Source organism: Rhynchophorus ferrugineus, unplaced genomic scaffold, assembly GCF_030347505.1.
Source record: "Rhynchophorus ferrugineus isolate W39M unplaced genomic scaffold, kcgeb_rfMv2 rfM4, whole genome shotgun sequence".
Classification (NCBI taxonomy): domain Eukaryota; kingdom Metazoa; phylum Arthropoda; class Insecta; order Coleoptera; family Curculionidae; genus Rhynchophorus; species Rhynchophorus ferrugineus.
This window is the reverse complement of record NW_027472583.1, coordinates 15683603-15699807: the sequence shown is the minus strand read 5'-3', so window position 1 is coordinate 15699807 and position 16205 is coordinate 15683603.

The following is a 16205-nucleotide window of genomic DNA, read 5'->3' as shown; positions in this document are numbered from 1 at the left end:
ACATAATCTTATCTTATCAATTGAAGGATGAAAAACGGAGGTGTAGTAATCCTCACCAAGTGGTAAGAGTTTACCATATTTCTCAAATTTTTACTTCGGCTGGTCTCAAAGTAACTACACCCTTTAGTCCCGTATATAATTTTAAGATATAAGGAATTGAATCATTAAATCCGGGTCATTTTTGGAGTGAAATATTTATAATCCAGTACAGCTTTTACTGGACGCTTGTGAAGAATATTGATTATGATAAAAATGTACTTCAGTCATTTCTTATAATATCGGTGTCGAAAATACGGATCGAGGTAATAAGGTAGTGGAGTAATTTCAGTCTGGTAACTTAGAGAGTAGACGAGAATACTTAGAGAGATATTCGAAATATTTTGAGATAAAGAACAAACTTGAATTTCAAGATCTTCCTACAAAAGCGTAAATAAATACATTTTGATTGATTTCCATACATGCCACACATTTACATTTGTTAGTTAGTTGATATTAATTATTCGAGAGCTGAATTGAGAAGTGGCAGCTCTCGCTCTTGTATACATCAAAGACAAATACAGAAACAGTTTGGAATTTCAATCCGATCTCTTATCACAACTAAGTAAAAACATCAACCCGAATTTTACTAATTTAGCACCAATTACATAATACAGTATTTTTGATTCTTATAAAAATGTATTCTTTTTAAATATTAAAACAAATTATCCTAAATTTATTCCTCTTTATATATATATATATATATATATATATATATATATATATATATATATATATATATATACATATATATAAATTTATCCTATAATATATTTATCCTATAAAGGGGGTCCTTGATATTGTGATTGATTTTTTCCTTCCTTATATATATTCTAATAAGAATGATAAAAAGGAGTTGTGATTTTAATAATTTTGTAATTAGTTTTAATAAAATATTAAAGATGCTGATTTTGTCAATCGTTTTCCGTCGGCCGCTCTTGTATGCGCAATTTAATTGTTAATAATAAAAGATAATTATATATATAAAGATAATTAATATATATATATATATATATATATATATATATATATATATATATATATATATATATATATATAGTGTTCCCAGAAACATTTTTTTTGTAGTACATATTTTTCTGTCGACAGATTCTACAGGTGAGGTATTTAATACAGCTAATAAAGCCAGACATAAATCTAAACCAGAAGACCGGATACTTTTCGGCGAACAAAAATAAACACATAAAAAAATCATATCAAAAGATAAAAAATTGTATAGAAATATAATTTAATTTTTTATGTGTTATAAGAATAAAAAACGTGTGGACATTTTTTTTTTCGCAAATGACGACAAACCTTCATTAAATATTTAACGACCTTAACGAAAGGCCATTAATCAAACAACGATGAACTGAAAAAGGATTGGACGTCTCAAATATCAACGAGTCAGTTTCGAGACTGTAATTAATTCGCAATTTCCTTCCTTATATATATTCTAATAAGAATGATAAAAAGGAGTTGTGATTTTAATAATTTCGTAATTAGTTTTAACAAAATATTAAAGATGCTGATTTTGTCAATCGTTTCCAGTCGGCCGCTTTTGTATACGCAACTTAATTGGTAATAATAAAAGATAATTTTGGGATAAATATAACTTAGTTAAGAACGAAATTATTAAAAGTACTTTATGCGATATTTTACATTATTGCTATTAAATGCTAAATATGTTAAATGTTTAATGTTCCGATTACAAAGGGTCTATATATATATATATATATATATATATATATATATATATATATATATATATATATATATATATATATATACCCTTTGTAATATTAAATAAAATAACTGCGTATTTTATTGAGTAAATACCTAACAGTTAATAGTGGAGAGTAAAATATTTTTAACAAAAAAATTGAACCGACAAATTTTCAGATTTTAGCTTAATAGGTATTAACCTAAACCAATTTCTCTATTTACATTACTATTTTAATTATTACCAACTGATTGAAACCAACCAACTCTTTGAAGTCGGTGTGACCAAACAATACAAAGATAATAATAAAATTTTGTGACATATACGAAAAATTTAATTACCAACAAACTAAATCTAAATTAATTTAACTGTTTGGGTGCGGCACCGACTTCACAGTAGTCAGTTGGTAGTAGTTAAAATAATATTGTATACAGATAAATAGGTTTAGGTAGATATTAAGTTAAATTGTGTGGTTATAGTACTAGTATAGTATAATATAAAATACGTATAGTAGATAGGTTAAGTATTGTTTTTATTTATTTTTATTTAGTTATTACAACGATTGTTATGTACATATTTTATTGTAAAATGTTTTTTGGTTTGTGTTAAAAAACTAACGTTTATAATATTTTAATTTTCGGTCAAATCATATCGTTATAAATGACTATTAATACCTGTTAATTTTTATGGAACTGAAGTATGGTTCAGATATATTTAATAACAATATTCTTAATAGATTAATAAGGGTCGCGACAGTTACATATAATTTCAGTCATTAGAAACCCACGGGGCTAACTGAATATGTTGGTAAAAGAATAAAAATTATCTGAAAAAGGCGAAAAATGACCTGAAAAGAAGAATGTTTCTTTGACATAATGAAATAACTTTAATTTCAAAAGGTGTGAAGATTATAGGTTTGAAACTATATAGGGTGTTTTTAAATCATAGATTCAGTAGATGAATTAATAAAGTCGACACAATAAGTCAATAATTTGATATATGGCCTTTTGATTTTGACGTTTTTGATTAATTTTAATATAAATGAACAGAGTTTCTGAATTTAAAGTTATAATAATACTTGAAATTGATTGTTAGTGTAGTTCAGTAAAATCACTAAGTACCTTGTAATAAAATATCATCACATCTAATTTTTGATTTTGCTGATAAACACTGAAATATTTAGGATATGATGAAAGTCACAATAATAATATAACCATATTTCATATATTCCTTAATAATCCTAAAATAATCCTCAAAAACTTACTTGTTTACTTTTAAAGTTTATATAAAAACTATTTAAATTAATAGTAATAATAAATAAATTAAATTAAGTATAAAATAAATTTATAATTATAACTGAAAAATAATAAAGTATCAACATAGGTAGAAATTAAGATAATATTTAATAAGATAAGGTATGAATAGATATTTCTAGTGCCAATTTACGGTACTAAATTTGATAAGAGATTGAATCTATATGGATTGAATATCTGCTTTGGTACGACCATTGGATTGGATTTACCACAAGAATGTTATTGATTACAATCTACTGTTGTACCATAGAACGTCTTTCTCTAATGCTTCTTCATAGTTTTCCTGTATGTGGAGAAGAATTCTGGTTGGGATTTCCAAGAGAAGGAAGTTTAACTGTGACTTTCTCAACTAGGCCGGATAGGTATCTTTGTGATATATTAGACACTGTATAAAATAATATATGCATTTTAATTCAACATCATACATCATATATCATAAATTATCATAAGTAAGATACATCATTAATAACAGTATATTGGTTAAGAAATATATTATTTTCCATGGGGTGGCTATGGATAAAAGAGGAAAAAAGTTTTTTATGTAAGAATTTAATACAAAAAAGTTATAAAACACGAATTTGAACATGGCTATATAATTACTCTAAATACGTTTAATACCAGCTAATAAACCAAAGCCATCGCATTGAGAAAAAAGAAATATACTTGCCGCAAGAATTCCACTGTTATCCTTTTAATGAATGGCTAGATGCGGTTAGCAATTTAAATAAAGCCTGCAAATGGAAAAATGCCGAGAAAATTACTTCATTAACTTTTCTTTAGATTTTAATCAGGGACTTTTTAAGACCGCAATGTCGGTTTATCATTTTTATCGGTTTCGCTAAAAATAAATTAGGAATTAATTAAAACGGAAGTTGTGAAGTTCAATTTCCACGTTAAGGGTTTTCCTGACGCTTGTTCTATTAACGCGCATTCAACATTGGAGATGCCTCTGGTTTTTGAGGATTATAGTAGTTATCTTTATTAAAATGATTTTTGAAGTTTATCTCGATAGATAAAAATGGAATACATGAAAACAAATTTATTTCAAAATATTTAAAAAATTATTAATTTCCGCTCAATAGAAATAGTTAGGGAGTATTAAGGAAGTTAATAAGTATATCTAATTTATAACTTGCTAGTTCAGAACTATTACCATAATGAAATTTATTTTTAATAATTTTTTTAAATTAAAAATAAATTTTAATCTTTTAAGCTCTTTATTCGGTTATAAATGCCTATTTTAAACCTGGACCAAGTTTAAATTACCTTCCTTCCATATTAGATATTCCAGAAACTGATGGTTCATTCTCCTGCATGACTAAACTGGGTCATCTCCAAACAAGCTGCAAAATTCCCCTTTTTGGAAAATGTTTCAGTTGTTTGGCTAGATTCGAGATAAGAAAAATTAAATGTTTACAAATAGAAATATATATTTTATCATATAATAATATCTTTATTCAGACTCGCTACTGATACTTCTAGTAATTTAGTAATTTGTTGGAATTCTATATGTATGCCAGTTGCTTTTATTCCAGGATTATGCAAAGCAAGAATGCTGTCCATCCGACAATTTCTTCATACTCTCTCATAAATTCGGATGGTTTTAATAATATACGTATTCTGAGTATATTGGTAAACAATTTCTATTGGTGTTACTAGATGTATGTAAATATTCTCGCATTTTTTATTGAAATTATGGCTTTATTTCGGTACAAATGTAAACGAACACATTATTCATATTATTAATTATCAGGCACTATAAGTTTTCCCATATTTTAGGTAGACGGGTCATCTTTAATAGATAAATTCCATATCGTGAGCTGATTATACCGGCGCTTCATGCTGGAATATTTTTTTTTGCTCTTTTTACTCCAAGTAATACCAAGATGCGTAAACCATTACTAGTATTTTACTCCTTAATTATATTTTTAATAGAGATTATTGTTTATTTATTAAATTGTTATAAATTTCTCCATAAATGTTCGCCATACAACAATAATGTTGCAAAGCTGCGCAAAAATACATTTTCCCAGAATTAAATGCTTTAAAGCTATAAAACGTTTAATTTGTGAAACATAAAATACTTGTTTACATTAAATGTTTACTAACCTACCTATACAACCAAATATGAGGCTGACAATAATGACATCTGTGACAGACCGGTGGCTTTGTGATTTATTAGACTCTATAAATTAATATATGTATTTTCAGGCACATGATACATTATAGGAAAAATAATACAAATATCTAATTGGTTACGTATTTAAAAAAGAAAAAAAATTGAATTAAAAGAAAATAGCAATAAAATAATTTAAATGACCTAATGTTACCATGGCGATCAACTTATCTCAACGGTTCATTCATATAAACTCGTATACCTCAATGTACCTTAACAATTTTATCTATTAGCGATTTACATAAACTTTCATTAAATGTTTAATGGAATACTATAGTAGAACGGGTCCTTATGTAAATAATGCCTAGATTTTACAATATATGTCAAAGGCAGCCCAACAACCCTTTTGGGCTAACTAAACAATTTTTTATACGTTATACGAATTGTGTCGTAGACAGAATGTCTTTTATAATAATTTATTCGTTAATATATTTTAATTAGTTGTCTAGGCATATTGTATATATAATTGGATATTTGATTTGTGATTAGATGTTTTTGCTTATATTTATTTTAGTTTTCGAACTCGAAAAAGTCACTCACCGGGCAGAACTTTGAGTCAAATGAGGAGGTTATCCCGTGACCGCGACTTACTTAACAGGCCTTGTGAAAACGTATTTTTCAGACGAGTTAAAAAAGTTGAAACATCGCTGAGTTAAGTGTGTCGAACTAAAATGAGACTAACTGGGGAAATAACAGATCGATTGAAAAGTTCCCGGCCTACCATAGTGAAACACATTTTTTGTGCAAAATTATTTTTTTTTGTTCAACATGAATCCCTTCAAGTGTGATACACTGATTATAGCGACCCTCCAACTTTTCGATGCCATTTCTCTAGTACAATTTGTTATTCAAAATAGGCTTCAATATAGACCTTAGTTTCGGCGATCACCTTTTCATTCGACGAAAATTTTTTTTCTGGAGATCTGAGATCAGGAAATAATCGCTGGGGGCCAGATCTGGAGAATATGGTGGATGAGGAAGCAATTCGAAATCCAATCCTTGGTTTTTTGTCATCGTTTTTACTGACTTGTGAGCGCAAAAACTCTGGGTATTTACACTTGATCATCTTCAAACACTGCTCCGAATCATCAACTTCTCGTTGTTTTCGTTGTCAAAAGTGAGCTCGCGCAGCACCCACTTTACACAGAGCTTTCTCATCCCCAAATATTCCTGAATGATATGATGTACGTGTTCAATTGATACCTTTAGAGTATCTGCTATTTTCATTTAGTTTCAATTTACGATCATTTAAAATCAGTTTGTGGATTTTTAAAAATGTTTTCGTTGGTAACAAACTCTTTTGGGCGCCTACTGTGTTCACCGTCTTCGGTGCTCATTTCACCATGTTTAAACTTAACATACCAATCCCTGATGATTGATTTTCCTGGGGCAGTATCCGGAAACTCGGCATCAAGCCAATTTTTCGCTTCAACTGTATTTTTTCCCTTCAAAAAGCAATATTTTATCAACACGCAAAATTCCATTTCATCCATTTTTTCACAATAACAAAAGTTGCTTCACTCAAAATGCTATAATTTACAAACTGATAATCCGACAGCCGTCAAATTTATACACTTATCTTTTGAGGTTTAGGGCTAGCTAAAAAATATGGATTTAATTCTAATAGCACCATCTGGTGATCTGTTAAATCACCACATTTACAAAATTATCCTTTTCCTTTTATAGAGTAAGTACTTATCGGGCCAGCCTTGTACATACAAAAACATGTTAATTCTTGTCTTAAATACAATAGATAATTTGAATATAATTGCGTCGCAACACGGTCAGAACAAGGATTTCTGGTTTTAAAAGGGACGAAAAATGGTTATAATTTTTTAAACTTTGGAAGACAGAGCTCTAAAGGGTCGTTCTTTCTTCCATATATACTAATAATTCTAAATCAGTTCGTGGGATTATAAAGGTTACAAAAAACGAAGGTGTAATATCTGCTTTACAAAATATTTAATTTCTGTTTAGATAACACAAACCGATACTCTTTCTTATTAAAAGCGCAACTTCCTGAAGTACAGGAAATATAGAAAATACTGGAATATCGAAATATATCTAAGGTCAGTTTGCAAAATGCGAGCCCTATTTCGATGGTTTTCCCGAACTACACATAAGAATAAAGTAAAAATGTGCTACTTAATAAATGCTAAACATCTTTTTTTCTTACAAGCCCTGCGAGTCAGTATTTGAATTCGTTTCATTGGTATTCACTGTGGCCTCCTATACACTCCCGCATACCAGTCCGTGTGTTGGACTTACGGTAATAAACAGAGAAAATTGAATCGGGCCCTTTATATTTCCCACTTTTCCTGTTTCCTAGTAGACTGAAGCTCGTCGCCCCTCTTGTAGTTTGCATGACAAAAGACGGGGTTGACAGTGGACGCATTAATGCTGGAAAAGTTCGCTTAATATGTATGGTAAACTAAACGCCAATTTTTGACTGTTTTTTTATATAAAGGGACTGAGGATCATCTAAATTGTTAATGTCGCACCGACGATAAAAATAAATTAATCTGTTTTGATAGCTCTCTTTTACGGTATTTTTTTAAATCTATTTTTACTGTCTACATGCAGATTAATTCTCACTGTAGACACCTAAATTTAAATGTTCTTCAATACCTTAAAAAGCTTGTAAATGTAATGTTGATTAACAAATCCGGGGGTCACTATTTATATTTCGGGAATAGGAAAAAAACAAATTGTTAAGCTGCTATTTTTATTGTTTTTCAAAGTACTCGCCACGATGATCGATACACTTTTGCATACACTTAAACTAATTTTCAGAACATTTATTCCATTCCAAATGAGGTATCTTCAAAACATTTTTGAACGCTTCAATAGCTTCTTCAGGCAATGAAAATCGCTGACCGCGTAATTTATTCTTCACGGATGGGATCAAAAAGAAGTCATTGGGTGCCAAATCAGGGCTTTATGGCGGATGACCCATCAATTCGATGTTGTGAGTGCTCAAATAGTCTCTTGTTTGAGAGCTCGCATTGTCATGTTGAAGATCAATCCGGCGTTTCTTGTTTGTTTCCCTTATTTCACCGAAGACTTCTGGCACATAAATGGTTGTGTACCAATCAAAATTTACTGTTCTACGATCCTCTAGAGGCACTGTTGCAATATGACCAGTTTTGCCGAAGAAACAGGCTACCATTTTCTTTGTGTGCGAAGTGCTTCGTGCACGAACTGCTTTTGTTGGAATTGGTTCATCTTGGAACACCCATACGGTCGACTGCTGCTTACTATCGGGCTCATATGAATATCTCCATGATTCATCATCTGTCACGATTTTATAAACATCTTCAGAAGCACCGGGATTGAATTTTTAAGCATTTCTTTGCACCAGTCGACACGAGCCTTTTTTTGAGCGATTGTTAAATTGTGTGGGATGTGAATATGTTCAGTCTCACAATAGGTGACATGATGATCTTGCTTATTTATTTCACACACAACATTGATGTGTTTGTGGCACAATAGCCGATTTTGGACGAGCTTCACGAAACTTCTCGTACAGCAAACTACGACCACGATTGAAGTAACTAAACCAGCGATACACGGTGGTTTTTGATAGAGCTTCATCGCCAAAAGTCAAATTCAGTTGATTGATACACTCTTGTTGTTGATAATCCACGTCGAAAATCGTAAAAAATCATCGCACGGAAATATTCATGATTCAGATCTATTTTTTGCCGAGACGAAACTTTCCACTAAATATAATATAAACAAATAGCGTCCCTGCGACAAAATGTTCTGAGTACGTATATCGTCCAAAATGTTAAACTTTACGTGTTGCCAATTCCTAAAATATAAATAGTGACCATCGTATAATGCAGTGAATTTGAAATCTGTACAGTAAATTTTCCAATTTCGTTGGTTTTAGTTTTGTGGCTAAATATTGAAAACCACCCTAACCGGGTCAAGCTTAATAGGGTAATGTGATTCTAGACTTGCAGTTTTCTATAATCCGTCCAATAAAATCGACAATGCACGTCACAGATGACGTCAAATATAGTTCCAATTATTAAAAATGTAAAATTGATTCTAAACTAGGAGCAGATTTGTCCTTATCATTTTATCTTAGTTAAAAAGAGATAGTATGATGATGCACTGAAATATATAACCGAACCAGTTTCTAAAATTGGTTCTAGAATTGGTACTGGCGAGCAATGTCTGCAAAATTCTCCAAAATATTATTGATCATAAATAGAGGTCAAAATTGATGCGGCAACATTACTATGTGTTGGAATAATAAATTTTGATGACGTGCTTATCTGTTTTATTGGATGGGCTAAAGATAATCCAGTGCACAGGAATAATATAACGAACTAACCTATAAGAGATCTGGAGTTCTTCCATATATTCAGAATATTTTTAGAATGTATTCGTTTATGAATAAAAAATAATTTCAATTATAAATTAAAGTTATTCCTAAATGAAGAAGGTATTAAAAAACAAATTTTCAATTACATTAAAAATGCCTTCGAAATTCCTTTCCAAACTACCGACATTGGCGATTATTTATAGCATGAAGCTATTTGAGTGACAAAGGAAGGCAAAAACAACAGATTAGAAAAAAAAAACAACTAATATAAAGTATTTTGAAATATAAAAATGAATATATGCTGTTGCAATACGCAATTGTGGTCTAAAAATAAAACCCACAAATGCTAAAACAAATTTTTAGAATATTCTTTCAGGACACTATCTACATTCATTGATATTCTTCATGTTTTCCACATACTCAATGTCCATTCGTGTGATGGACTGCGTAGGTAGTATACAGAGAAAATTCCATCGGCTCTTTTGGATATTCCATTTTTCTTTTAGAAATGCTTTAGCATTCTTAAGTTATATAATAAAAGATAGGGTGGAGGTTGGATACATTATTATATGTATACGTAGGTATATGCAATTTGTGAAATACTATAATTTTTTTTAATATGATAAAGAAACATATCTATAAAAGTGGTGGTTTATCAGTCAATTATAAAGCCTATGTGGACCTATGGATTGCAAATATAACAAATGAATCTATAAAGTTTTAAATATGAATTATTAAAATAAGGAGATTTATATTCAAAATTACGTAACTAATAGATATGTACGAGCTTCTTTGCAAGAACTATCAAATATATATCGAGTGTCAAAGAGAATGTCGTAGATAAAAATATTAGTGGACGTTATTCTAAAGATCATTAATTCCCCTAATTTTTAATAACAACCTTTCTCTCTAATATTTAATTTTAAAATAAACTTAGCTAATTTAATATAATAATAGTTTTATTTATCATGATTGAACGATATATATATTATTATTATTATTATTATTAATTATGTTTCTTACGTTTTACATTTTAAATATGTATAAAGGAAGTGGAAAATATAATTTCGCCCATTCAATTTGCTCTGTTCAATGCTGAAACACATATGGACATGACAGAGTATATGAAAAACCGCACAGAATTTCAATGAATTTATATCGTCTCACAGCAGCTGTACGAAAAAACTGGAATTTATTAAACGTGATGACTTTCAAGGAAACTTCAAACTTAAAGAGTTATATTAATTTTATCAATAGAGACTAAAAATAGTAATATTAATAGTGGAATTATTACAACGTAATACTAAGTTCGTGAAGCTATTTGGACGATATCATACCATTTTGAAAATAATTTAACCAAAATTTTATGATTAAATTGCATTTATTTTGAACATTTTAAAGGAACAGTTAGTCATGATAAAAGATATTAACAAATTCGGACTAAAAAAAGTGCACAGTATAAATGTACTGACGCATCATCAGTTGGCCAAACCAATTCTACTACTAATTTTTAACGTGGGCTCCGAACCATGGTCATCGGCATTGATTCTACCGCAACTTGCGAGTGATCAACCTAGAAATCATCCGAGAAGTCATACGGTCTGGTTACTGGAGTGACTAGGATCATTTTCCTTGTCGAATTTTGCACTCTTGTCTAGGACAATCACAAACATAAATTGTATGACCAGGGTTCGAACCCGCGACTATCCAAACACTAGGAGGACCGGCTTGTCGTCTTTACCGCTACGGCACCAAGTCGGCTACCGTGTAAAAGTTGAAGCTGAATTTATACACTTGTGCTTATTGAATAACTTATTAATTAAGTATTTCGTATGTTTTGCTGCATTTTTTATCTTCCACATAAGAGAAGAAAACACGTATAATAATTTTGTTAATTATTTAGGTAACAAATATTTCAGTATAAATCCAGCATGTAAGATTTCATTAAACTTGCAAAAAGCTAACCTTTTAGTGATTTACGTAATCCTTCATTAAATGCAAACGGGAATATTATACTAAAATGGCCCCTAGTTATATAAATAATGTTTAGATATAATAATATCTGCCAGAAGCTGTTCCAGCTGCCTGGGACTAACGTAACTGGTTTTTATATGTTCACAAATTATGTCGGAGACAAAACCAGAACGCGCTCTATATAATTTGAGTCATTAGGATTTATAGTCAAGGGTTCGTATAAATTAATAAATATAATCATGATAAACATATATTCTATATATACGTCTAATATATCTTCATGTTTCTAATAATTTTGTTTGTTTTTCTATATAATAATATTTTCCTTATATCCTATTGATATTAATTTTAATACAATATTTCCTTCACCAACAACTAAGACTAGCTGGAAGATAGATTATGTTTGAATAAGAACAACGAATGGAAAAGAGCTTGTTAGAGTAAATTATTCAATGATAACATGAGTCAACACAAAATTTGACTTTGATTTTAAGGCATTAAATTCCAATCCTTTAGGCCGTAATTAGACGAAAAAAACTTGAACGATATTTTTCAAAATCTGTGGTAATTTTTAATGGAAAATGAAACCATTTAAATGAATATTTTAATTATTTTACAAGTTTTACTATCAAAATAACTTACAAAAAACTAGAAAATAATTTAAAAGTGCACGCTTTTACTTTTTTACTTTTTTATGTTCATAGGCACTAACTCTTAATAAACCCCAAATATAGTTTCCCATCATGTTTTCATTGTATTCATATATTTATAAGATGATCAAGTTAATTCCACTGTTTTAAGATAAAACCTGAAAGCTCTGCTTTACGTTTTAGCAAATTTAAATTTCGAATTAAATCATTAAAATCTTCTGTAGTAATAAGATGGTGTTTTGGTTGTTCTGATGGAGGTAAAAACTCCTTATCGGAACTATTTGTATGAGAACTAAGAGATGAGCTACTTTTCCGCGATGATTTTTCGATGACTCAGGTACCGGTCTTGTCAGATCATGTGCAACTGGAGCAGAAGAGGATTCCGGATCAGGATATTCGATAGGTTTGGCATTTTTACCCCTACGTCTTTGACTTGGACTCACAATGCAAAAGTAGCAGTCGTTAACGTGATTTTTTGGTTCTCGCCAGATTCTTGGTATTGTAAATTTCATTGACCTTCTCTCACCTCGATACCAACCTAAAATATAGAAATAGAATTTAATATGTCTATTATGTTTAATTCACTATTTAATTAAAATTTGCGCATTACCTTAAAATATGCTTTGTAAGCTTCACAGACAACGGGAGATGTATCTAATTCATATTTTACGTTTGGAACTTTAATAAATTGCCCACATATACCACAAAATGCATCAGCATCATACTTACACTTTCGCGACTACATTTTAAGATATTCTAGATTTATACAAAACACCTAATCGTTGTTTATCATTCTAGTGCTATCAGCGCTGTGTGAACGTTTAAACCCCACTCTGATTGTGCGGTATTTTTTAAGGTATTAAAAATAATTAAAATTTATAAAAAATTCAAATATGAGTATTATTACTATAACTATTACAAAAGCAAAATTTATACCAAAAAAGGTTTTTTTTTTCGTTTTTGATCATAACTAAAAGCAAGCAAAGCAAGCATAAACAAGCGGAAAATCATAAAATAAGCTTTACGACAAAGAACGAAATTTTTTCTTAGAGTCGTTTAATCCAAGTCAAATGAAAAAATGTCTTAAAAGTCAAGGCAGTGGTTTAGGAAGTAGGATAAATAATAATTCAAATGAAAAAAATAATGGATGAGGATTAGAGGAAAACTAGTTAGCAGAATTCAGTCAGTAATTATATTAGCTAAACTAGCTCACCTTATAAACGCCATTCTGGCAGAAGCTACTGGAATATGACAGTTCCACAAACTTTTCACGTATTTTTTCTATTCAAATTCTGGTGTTAATGTTAGCTTATAAAATGCGCATGTCGTGATGATACCTTTGGTTCAGTAATGATTACCGCTGAAATAACCGCTGTTTAAAAGTAAAGTTTATTGTTTGTTCGGAAATAAACAATAGAACTGTCTATTTTTGGTTTTGATAAGCTAAATATTTTTAAGAAAACTATTTTTACATTCATAATATTAAGTATGGTGTGTCTAATTTTTGTTGATTAATAATATATTTTATTCAAAATGTCGTTAACTACAATAAAAACCCCATCTTCAGATTGCATTGAAAAGATCATCGTTTAATGCAATCAAACATTTTAGTCTTTGTTGTAAGACGATAAATACAGGTGAATGAAAATATCGATAGTTTTGGGCACTATTTTTTGCTCGATATATCGATATTTTTCTGGATCGATTTATATCGATCTTTTTTCTAGAAATAATAAGTATCCATATTTTATAAAATATCTATATAATATTTTAAAATATACTTTTTAAGATTCTAAAAAAATATCTTTAATTTTAGGGATGGTGAAAAAATATCGATATTTTTGTTGATCGATATATTTCAATATTTTTCTAAATAATCATAAATAATATTTAATTTCATAATAAATAAAAATTTGAAGATATTGAAAAAATAACTTTAATATTATGGATGGCGATACCAAGTTATCGATACATCAATCTTTTTTTGACGACGTAGACATAGATCAGTCAAGACCGAGTTATAGACCGAAACAAGTTTTAGTCGAAAGGAGTACGTAGTGAATAAGGCGGTCAGAATGGTAACTAGCCTTCCTAGGCAGAGACTTTTCCGTAACAGTATACAGGACATTACACACAGTGTATTATTATAAATAATTATATACATGTAGTACTTATAAATACAATTTCAGATTATAGTATATAAATCCCGTTCCTTTTCAAAGCCACGTCTTACTTTGAATCAAATCCAAACACATGAGCGATTATAGTTTGCCGAGATGCTTATTATGTCGGCAACTTTGGGATGAGTTCTATCGGAAAGATAAAACAAAAGACGGACAAAGCCGTTTGTTGATTTACCAACGCACGCTAGACCGGAGAATTTAAAACATTTCAAACGAATCCTTCGGAATTCGAATCGGAACCAAGAACATCCGGAAAGTTAGTAGTTGGGGAAAAGGAAGATTTTTTATTAGAGAAGAAGTTTGGTTATCAGCTTATTTTTTTTTTGTAAATAGGGGTTACATACACATATACAGACGTTGTCCTCTCTGAGGTATAAATATTTAATTCAAACTATAATAAATAATTTAAAAAAATATTATTTCAAAAATATAGTTTGTTAAAATGCTTTCTGATATACAATATTGTTAGATTTGTTTCCAGGTACGCACCTTTACGCAAATAAATGATGTTGATGGTTTTTTCGACACACTGAGAGGCGACATATAATTGGCAATATGAAAAATATGGCTTTTCGAGATTGGCTTGGTATTAAAATGCATTCGCCTTTGTACTTCCCTTTCAAAATTGTGGTTTCGATGATTTTGTGCATTAACTGATTCACCGCAAGCTTCATGTTGTTACAAAGATGTGGTTGGTTTATGTTACGCAACGTAAACACAACATAATTGTTACCGATTCGGCTTATAATTGGAGTTTATGATTTGAAGAAGCAACCGATCATCAATTAGTTAGCGAATTATTTTGAATCTGATAATTAATTTCGTTGACACTAATGTGTTTTGTAGTCAAAATAACATGTTTTTTAAATTTATTTATTACTAGCGACCCGCCCCGGCTTCGCACGGGTGCAATGCTGATACTAAATTAAATACACTACAGAAAAAATATGAACGTTGTATATAAAAACATAGAGGCCCGCTCCGACTTTGCACGGGCATAAAATATATATGCCTATGTCACTCAATAAAAACATGATTAAAATCGATCCAGTATTTTTGGTTCATTCATTACTGCCCTTGGTCTGCACGCATTAAATTTGGAGTAAAACAATTCCTCTTCCCCTATACTTACTATGAAGATTTCCTGCTATCTTTGGAATATCTAAATTCATACAATTTTTATTACATTACACATTTTTAAACGCAAATTTTAAATTTGTAATATCTCCGAAAATATTTGTTTAATTTACATGTTGTAAGGAACCATATTGATCTATATTAATTGCACACTGTCTTTAAGGTACTTAATTCGATAACGATTAATGCCGTATTGCTTAAAATAGCTTCGTAAATAAGCCATTTTCTCACGTAAAAAGTAAACAATAAAAATGGTTAATGTGGGTTATCCCTAAAAGATAAACATATACCATCGCGGACTTTTTGTAGACCTTTTTATGGTGTACAATACTGTAGTACATTAATTTGATCTAACTCGTAGGGTTAGGCAGCGTTTTTGCTAATTGCTAAATAAGCCTAAAAAAATAGGTTAATTTACGACAGTTAGAAACCTCTAAAATTAGCAATGTTGCCTTAGTATATTATGCATGTATTATACATATAAACCTTCCTCTTGAATCACTCTATCTATTGAAAAAAACCGCATCAAAATCCGTTGCGTAGTTTTAAATATTTAAGCGCACATAGGGATATAGGGACAGAAAAGGCGACTTTGTTTTATACTATATAGTGATATTGCTAATAGTCGTTGCCGACTAATAACAATGTTACACTTTACACTAATTTAAATCTATATATAT